Raw genomic sequence first — 9,379 nt, 5'->3', positions numbered from 1 at the left:
CATATGACTGATATGGTGCCTAGTGATGGGTCGTTCTTGAACGATTCGTTCATTTTGAACGAATCTTTAATGTGACTCGGGACGAACGAGTCGTCTCGGGGAGTGATTCGTTCAGTCGCGCATGCGCAACATCCTATTAGGTCCTGTACTGGAATTAGTTAAACTGTTTTAGAGTCGTTCGTTCACCTTATGGGGCTGTCACGTGATGAACGAACGACTCAAACCCGAGGACTCGAGAGATGAACTAATCAATTCTCTTTCCGGCTCAGGCTGCATAGGTTAACATTACGGGGATGTCACGTGATAAACGAACGACTCAAACCCGAAGACTCGAGAGACGAACTAATCAATTCTCTTTCCGGCTCAGACTGCATAGGTTAACATTACGGGGATGTCACGTGATAAACGAACGACTCAAACCCGAAGACTCGAGAGACGAACTAATCAATTCTCTTTCCGGCTCAGACTGCATAGGTTAACATTACGGGGATGTCACGTGATGAACGAACGACTCGAACCCGAAGACTCGAGAGACGAACTAATCAATTCTCTTTCCGGCTCAGACTGCATAGGTTAACATTACGGGGATGTCACGTGATAAACGAACGACTCAAACCCGAAGACTCGAGAGACGAACTAATCAATTCTCTTTCCGGCTCAGACTGCATAGGTTAACATTACGGGGATGTCACCGTCTTGCCTCACTCTCCTTGAACTCTGTGTATTCTGGTTCAAGACAGTTAGGGTATGTCGAAAAACTCCAAAAGTTTTTTCTCCCTCAACTTCTAAAATCATTTCAAAATCATCCTACATCGCTGCAGAAGTACTGACTCAGTCTTTGCAAAGTGAACATGCAAAGAAGATCAAACACCCTCAACCAAAAAGGTAAAAAAGCAGCGATATAGGGCGATTTTGAAGTTGAGGGAGAACATGAGATGGGAATTTTTTGACATACCCTAACTGTCATGAACCGGAAAAAAAACAGTCCAGGCAGAGTAAGTCAGGATGAGGGTTTGATATTAAAAAAAGTATATAAATTGTATTATTTTATGAAAATAACCGATCGTTTCGCTAGATAAGACCCTTCTTTCTCAGCTGGGATCGTTTTACAACCACATTTGTGATCGTTTGAAGCTGCATTTAAACTGTATTTTGGAAGTTCAAACTCGGGGCACCATATCAGTCCATTATATGGAGAAAAATGCTGAAATGTTTTACTCAAATAACATAATTTCTTTAGAACTGAAGAAAGAAAGACAAACATCTTGGATGACAAGGGGGTGAGTACATTATATGTGAATCTTTTTTGGAAGTGGACTTCTCCTTTAATTGGTAAAGTATTTTAAATGTTGAAATGTATTTGAAATGTATTTCATTTAAAATGTATACAGTTTTTCTTCAAAAACTGAATGATTACATTTTCAGTTTTGTACAGTATACAGACTTTGTATTTTGACTTTTAAAAATAAAACTTTTATTTTAACATCTTGAGCATGCTTCAACACTTTAATTTTTGGTTTATTTTTTTTTAAATAACCTTAAAATAGGAAGTGTTTCTCTGCAGAACCTTAAGTACTTGTTAGCACTTTATTGAATGCGTTTGATCATAATAATCTAGGAAAAAATCTGTAAAATTGCAGTGTTACTCCTTGCAAAATTATGACAGACTGGTGATATTACTGAATTCATAGTGTGAAACATCCCGAAACATTGCTTTTGATACCATATAAGTGTCATAAATTTCTCAATCAGTTGTTGGTTGTTCTCTCTAGGTAAATGTTTAGAGATTTTTCTACATGTTCACATTCTCACTGCATTGTAGCATCAACACAAGGAAGGTTTTAGGTTTTGAAATTGTATGATACAGTATCAGTTGTGTTTCCAGAAGACAAAAGTCTAGCAGTTTGGGTAGGCCCATAATCTTCCATCTAGCACCACAGTAGAACCAGTGTGACATCTACATTAGATATGACGAACCTAACACAAACTATAACAAGCGGTTCATAATGTGTTATCTATAAATAAATTATTTGGACATTTAACTCCTTTTCTTTTTGTATTCATAGGTTGATGACAAATGTGGTAATGGCCAGTTTCAGTAGGAATGTAATGCAACGTCTGACCAATGTTGGAGGTTGAAATAAATTTAATGTTGGGTTCTGAAGTCAACCTGATTTTCATTTTCAACCAAAATGCAACATCTGTCCAATGTTGGAGACGTGACGTTGGGTTCTGCGTCAATCATTTTCAACCAAAATGCAACGTCTGTCCAACGTTGGAGATTGACGTCAATCTGCCGTTGGGATCTGACGTCAACCCGATTTTCATTTTCAACCAAAATGCAACGTCTGTCCAACGTTGGAGACTGACGTCAATCTGCCGTTGGGATCTGACGTCAACCCGATTTTCATTTTCAACCAAAATGCAACGTCTGTCCAACGTTGGAGGTTGACGTCAATCTGACGTTGGGATCTGACGTCAACCCGATTTTCATTTTCAACCAAAATGCAACGTCTGTCCAACGTTGGAGACTGACGTCAATCTGCCGTTGGGATCTGACGTCAACCCGATTTTCATTTTCAACCAAAATGCAACGTCTGTCCAACGTTGGAGATTGACGTCAATCTGCCGTTGGGATCTGACGTCAACCCGATTTTCATTTTCAACCAAAATGCAACGTCTGTCCAACGTTGGAGATTGACGTCAATCTGCCGTTGGGATCTGACGTCAACCCGATTTTCATTTTCAACCAAAATGCAACGTCTGTCCAACGTTGGAGATTGACGTCAATCTGACGTTGGGATCTGACGTCAACCCGATTTTCATTTTCAACCAAAATGCAACGTCTGTCCAACGTTGGAGATTGACGTCAATCTGACGTTGGGATCTGACGCAACCTGACGTTGGGATCTGACGTCAACCCGATTTTCATTTTCAACCAAAATGCAACGTCTGTCCAACGTTGGAGATTGACGTCAATCTGACGTTGGGATCTGACGTCAACCCGATTTTCATTTTCAACCAAAATGCAACCCGATTTTCATTTTCAACCAAAATGCAACGTCTGTCCACGTTGGAGATTGACGTGACGTCAATCTGACGTTGGGATCTGACGTCAACCTGATTTTCATTTTCAACCAAAAAGCAACATCTGTCCAACGTTGGAGACTGACGTCAATCCGACGTTGGGATCTGACATCAACCTGACGTTGGGATCTGACGTCAACCCGATTTTCATTTTCAACCAAAATGCAACGTCTGTCCAACGTTGGAGATTGACGTCAATCTGACGTTGGGATCTGACGTCAACCCGATTTTCATTTTATGGTCTTACCTCAGATCAGCTGTAACAGTCCGACCTTCATTGTTTCGATGCCGGAGCAGGGATGTAAGTTAGACAAAATACACAAGCATTCCACTCTCATGAACATACTTCACTTGCATTTGATAATACCTACATCCATGCATTTTATATTGACTGCAGATGTCACAAATGGCTTTACTGAAACACTTCACCTGTGGCAAGGACAAACTTTACAAAATGTAGTTGTTTAATCTCTCTAATCTCTGGAAGTTTATTAGTTCTTTTGGTAGTTATGTAATGCTCACATATCATGTTTATGTACCAGAAGGTAAAGATCTACTCAAGAGAACACCACAAATAAGCAAGAAGTAAAAAAAAAAGTTTTGCTGTGTAGTTTTGCTAAATGTTAATGAATCAACGGGTTGACAGAACTGAAAAACATGCAGACGGAAAACAAGATGAACAGGACCCAATGCCGTAGGGCAAGCTGACGTGAAGAATTCTTGGGATAACTGATAAAATTGTGTATGTAATGAGGCACATTGCATACACAAACCAACTTGTACATGCACTGTATTTATTTAGTCTCACTGTATGAAACAGAGAGACTAAATAATCTATGAATCTCTATGCCAGTGATTACAGCTAAAATATGTATATTTGTATAGTTTTGTTGAAGTGGTAACTTAATATAGAAAAATGAAAAAAAGGGAGGTGAATTATCCCTTTAACACTAAAGCAAGGTTAGGGTTTATTTTAGTGTTTACTTGTTTTCTTGTTTATTTCATGTTGAAATTCTATTCAAATTATCTCATATTTGGGTAATGTCAGTTCTCACAATCAGAAAATGTCAGTAGATGCTACCAGACAAACATCATGATTTGAATTGCACTAAAAATGATTGGTTTTAACTGCTAAATTAAAGTAAGTGTTATATAAGTGAAGTCAGAAACAGAATAAAAATCTTTAAATCACTTACGATTTATACAGCTGACAGTAAAACTTCATCAGTGTGGCCTAATGCCTCATGAGTCATAGAGTAGTCGTCTTTAGCAGTTCGAACGCATACACTACAAAAGCAATCCGATCGAATGCGTTTTCGACCACCTCTGGATGTGGTCGAAAGTGGACAAGCTCAAAACATTTTACACCCCGTTTACACCAGTACTTAGCGTTGTCCACTTGTAATGTTAATACCAGGTGTAAACAGGAACAGTCGACGAAAGTTAGATTTGTTGGGACAGTTCCGATCAGGATCGCAAAACTGTGCAATCGGAGTTTGGTTTGTGTGTTGTTGTTGTTGTTGTTTCGATCCCCGTGCTGATCGGTAAGAAAGCGGCGAACGTCAAACTGAGCAGCGCTACTCAGAGGCAAGGTTGCCAGGTTCAAGAAAAAAAATCTATTAATTTTTCCCCGCGGTTGCGTTTTCAAATCACCTCAATTTCTGCGGAAAACCGCGAACCTGGCAACACTGCCCAGAGGAGGACTTTAAGACTTTATAAGTTCTATTTTGCAATCTGATTGGATGAAAACCCAGTGTCACATTGCACTGACGCTACCTTTTCAGGTGACTAGATGTTATGCTGCGGACATGTCGATTTGCGTGCGTTGATTTGGTCCAGGCACAGAGGGCGAGGAATTTCTGTGAAATACTCTTATATTTTATATTCCGGTTTTCCAGTGGAATTATGCGGTTACGTTAGCTGTCTTTCTGGCATCTAACCTGTTTTATGACCGATTTTCTTAACACTTTTATAACTAACAGTGCCCACTAGTACAGTGGTAGTACGCATAGTTAACACGGAGGCAGCAAATATAAAGAAAATAAACACTGTTTCAATAAAGAATATACATACTACAGTTACAGAGAGAATTAAGTTTTAAGCTGCAAATGAAGAATATTGTGTGATGAACAGCACACTGCACCTGTAAAAAAAAAAAAAAAAAGAGTAAAATATCTGTATTCAGAAAATACAGTAAATGGCAAGATACTATATAGAACACCTAACTTCTGTATTCTGAATATGTATGTTTTGTCATTTTGGACAGAGTCTGGCCACTTTATATTTCATTGATGGTTTACACAGCATTATTTACATCCTTATAAAAACAGCAATCCATTTGAATCAAATCTCAATGATTCACTCATGTTAAATTGCATTTACTTTCGCTGTTTGATTATAGTTAATGAGAAACAAAATGTCTAAAAAGTAGAAAGACTTCTCCCAAAACAATTAGCCTGTTTCTGAAAAAGAAATAAAAAAGAATAAGCCAAATCATGTTCCCTGCAGATCTGTCTGTCTGTTCAGTATGTTTCCTAAACAGCCTAATGGACATATATGAATTTTACTATAAAAGTTATGAAGGTAGGTGAGTAGAGGGATGTTTGAGAGTTGAGTACAGCACTCAAACACTGCCATCTTTTGGTGGAACCATATCCTGCCTATACGCATTTGGTGTCTCTTGATGTTCATGCACAGCTAATTTTAAAAGAAAAAAAAGAACATTTTAGATTTTTGTAATTTCAGAATTTCAGTAAATCTCAGATGTTAGTGTTGCAATACAGACAGACATACTGACAATGCAGTGACTCATTATCTATCTCTGAAAGTCCTGTAATAAATGAAATGCTATTGCTTTACTTAGAGTTTATGCGTTAACTACATTAAACACAGGCCCATTTGCAGTGACGATAAACATGGGGTTTTTTTTATTTAAACTATAACAGTTTTGGTACTGTGTTCAGTCACAAACTATATGTCCAATTTAAAACATCAATCCTGAAAGAAAACTAATTTTGAGCTACTGGTTGATGGTTGAGAATCACGTGACTATTACTTCTAACAGTTTAGGATCTTGTATAATTAATCAACTGCATGATGGAGATAACTGGCTGTAACCAAGGTTTGCTCACCTTAAGGCAGATGTTCAAGTTCTGTGGACATTTAAAAGTGCCAGTCAAAGCACCCGGTTGCACAGATGCATCAAAGCAACATTTACACTCATTACAACAAGTGATTTACAGGCAGAGTAAGCTTAGATTAACAAAAGGGCTACTGGTGCAGAATTCAATGATACGTGATGATGGACAGGCTTTTGGGAGTAAGCTTTCAGAAGAACACTCATATCATCTCATGAGTGCAGGACAGGGTTCATTTCCCTTTGATGCTGATAGAGAGACAAGATGTACACAAAGTTCATGCTTCTCATTTGAGCTCCAGGTGCAGCACAGAATATTTGATACTTGTTAAAAATGTCCATCAACATGCAGGCTCTTATCTTGATTTTCATCTGTTTGCAAGGTACGTTTTTTTCTTAATTTGTTTCATAATAGTGATCCATTTATGTATTTATGTACTTCTTTATGTATTAAATGTCAAGTTCATTTCATACTGGCACACAATTACAAGTGAACAATCTTCTGCTATGAGCTCTGATCTGATATTCACAGAACACTAATTATAATGCCAGAAGTATAGAAATACCTAAGGAGTCTTTCATATATTTGACATGTGTTTGAAACATTATCAGTGTTTTCCTTATTTCCCGCTTTAGCATTTTAAAATAATGTGCATGATTTACTCAACTGGTGGTTGGCATTTATCACAACATTTGCTAAAAATATCACAAAATAAAAAAAAATTCCACAGTTTAACAGAAACACGTACTTACTGTTTAGGTGCAGGTAATTTCCAACCTTCTAAACCCCCAAATTGATCAACTTCCGTTTCCTCTCTTAAGATCGCTTTCAGTCAAACCACAGACTGTGGCTTCTAGTGCTGCAATGCAGCAATAATTATGTATTGTCAATGACCATAATTTTTGGTAGGGGTGAGCGGGGCACAACCTAACGCGGGGTTAGTTGTAACACGCGTGGTTTAAATATTTCCACACACTCTAGCGTAACCAAATTTACGGCGTTTACTAGTTGCCATAGCAACACTATACCGAGAAAAAAGTGCGCAAAAATTCAAAATCATTTTGAAGATATCGCTGAATATTTATTTTACCATAGTAAAAGTAAATTTCTGGCTGAAGTTTTCTCATCTCAGTTTTTACTGTTCATTCAAAATGAGACAAGTCTGCTATTGTTTTAATCTCCAATCTGTTGTTTATGAGTTTAGATAGTTTATTAATGCTTGGCAAACCAGCAGAAGACACTAACCAGTTTTATATTCCAGTCGCACTGATGGGGTAAGTTGTAACACTGCGTTACAATCTGCCCCGCTATTATTAAACTATGCTATTCTATGACATTAGCCATGCAATTTTCACTATTTCCTTTTATGGATTTTAAAAAGAAACCACAAGAAACAGGTGAATAAAGACTGACAATCGATGTTTAATGTTGAGAAATTATTATTTCAAGAAATGTAAAGCCTTTTGGCTCGTTTATGTGTCTCGTGTTCTGTGGGAGCTGTGTGGAGGGAGATCATCTAATAATAATCATCTAATAGTCTTCGACTATACAGCAAAAGATTTGGTTCATAATTCAATTTATTCTAGTCAAGATTTGCCAATTTATCTAAGATACAAAAAAAATGCTTTATTAAGATGTTATTTCAGAGATGTTGAAGGAACGAATTGGCTTTTTACACTTCTCTCCAAAACTGTCAACAGTGGTTTGATAATATTCAACTGAGGTGATTTGTCTGCTCTGACATTTTTTGTGTGGAAATAGGGTCTTCAAGGTGGATACTGAGGTTTGCTGTTAATTTGTTGCAGTAGCTCTGTCTGTTTAGACACAATTCGTCTTAGTGCTCAATGGTCCTTATCATTCACTTTCAGTTTTCGCCCACTAGCTTCTTCGCTGATGAAGTCTTGCCATGCCTTGTGTACACAGTCTTAATTGTAAAGACTCAAAACACCAAACAATTGTGCTTTTAAGGTAGAGGTTCCTGCTTCTAAACGGGCTCCTGTGATTTGTCCTTTTTGGGAAATTGGACAAGTCACTCATTTCATCCATGGCTTGTACTAAACACTGCTGAACACACTGATATACACACTAGAGAATAGAGACAATGAAATATAAATAAAACGTGATCAGAAAATTTGTTGTTTATTTTCACTGTAAGTCTGCACAAATTATATTAACCAATATAATAATGGGTGTTTGCATTATTTTGTCCAAACCTTGTACATTATGCATTGAGTAATTTACAGAATATATATGTATGTATGTATATATATATATATATATATATCTCACAACAGCAACTGTTAAAATTGTCAGAACAGGTATTGTTTTTTACAGAAATAGTGTCAATTTCTTTTATAGGAGCATTTGATGAATATAACAGGTCTCATTACCTACCTGTTTATCTACTTGTGTATTTACCCAGTTTTCATATTGTTTCACAGTGGGTGGAGAGGTTGATGGCATTGGAACAGTTAAAGTGATGGAGGGAGATGTTCTCAATCTGCATCCAGCAGTCGATTATCTAAAAGGAGATGTTCAGATATTGTGGACGTTTGAAAGTTCCAGTGAAAGCACTCGTGTCGCACAGATGTATCATGGGAAAATTTACACTCATTATGATGAGAGATTCACTGGTAGAGCGCAGTTAAACCAAGAAACAGGAATATTAACCATCACAGACATCAGGACTAACGAATCTGGACTGTATAAAGCAGTAATCATTGTCAATAAAAAGATAACAGTGCAGAAATACAAAGTGGACGTCTATGGTAAGTCACAGCTGCAGTCAGTATGGTAAAAATTAATAATATGTGATCAAAGCAATACAATAACTGCTAATATAACTAGATCCCAAATGGTCTCACTGTAAAATCGTTGATGTTCATGTTTTCTTTTGTCCTCAAGTGCCTGTCTCTGTGCCCACCATCAGCAGCAGCTCATCAGTTGGTGTTCAACAGTCTATAGGTCTGTCTATGTTTTTTGCAATGAATGTTACATTATATTGCACGCCAATTAGGTTGTCATTGAAAAGGAGTACACTGAAAGTACACTGAAATCATTATCATAAATAAATAGGCAAAAGTACAAGAATTAACAGCTAGTGGATTTTCCTGGCTTTCAGTGGGGACAGAGAAATTACAAAATACAAACTTCAC

At 37.3% G+C, this 9,379-nt stretch overlaps 1 long non-coding RNA gene across 1 annotated transcript; it reads right to left on the bottom strand.

Annotated features, from left to right (window-relative positions):
- Positions 1-2,282: 2,282 nt before the first annotated feature.
- Positions 2,283-3,307, bottom strand: LOC127177144 (uncharacterized). The gene is made up of 3 exons (XR_007829190.1): positions 3,204-3,307; positions 2,898-2,980; positions 2,283-2,708 (listed from the first exon to the last, which is right to left on the bottom strand). It is a non-coding gene; the product is annotated as an uncharacterized LOC127177144 (long non-coding RNA).
- Positions 3,308-9,379: the final 6,072 nt, after the last annotated feature.

This window comes from Labeo rohita, chromosome 15, assembly GCF_022985175.1.
Source record: "Labeo rohita strain BAU-BD-2019 chromosome 15, IGBB_LRoh.1.0, whole genome shotgun sequence".
Lineage (NCBI taxonomy): Eukaryota > Metazoa > Chordata > Actinopteri > Cypriniformes > Cyprinidae > Labeo > Labeo rohita.
The sequence above is the reverse complement of the archived record's forward strand: the minus strand, read 5'-3'. Positions and strand labels throughout refer to the sequence as shown.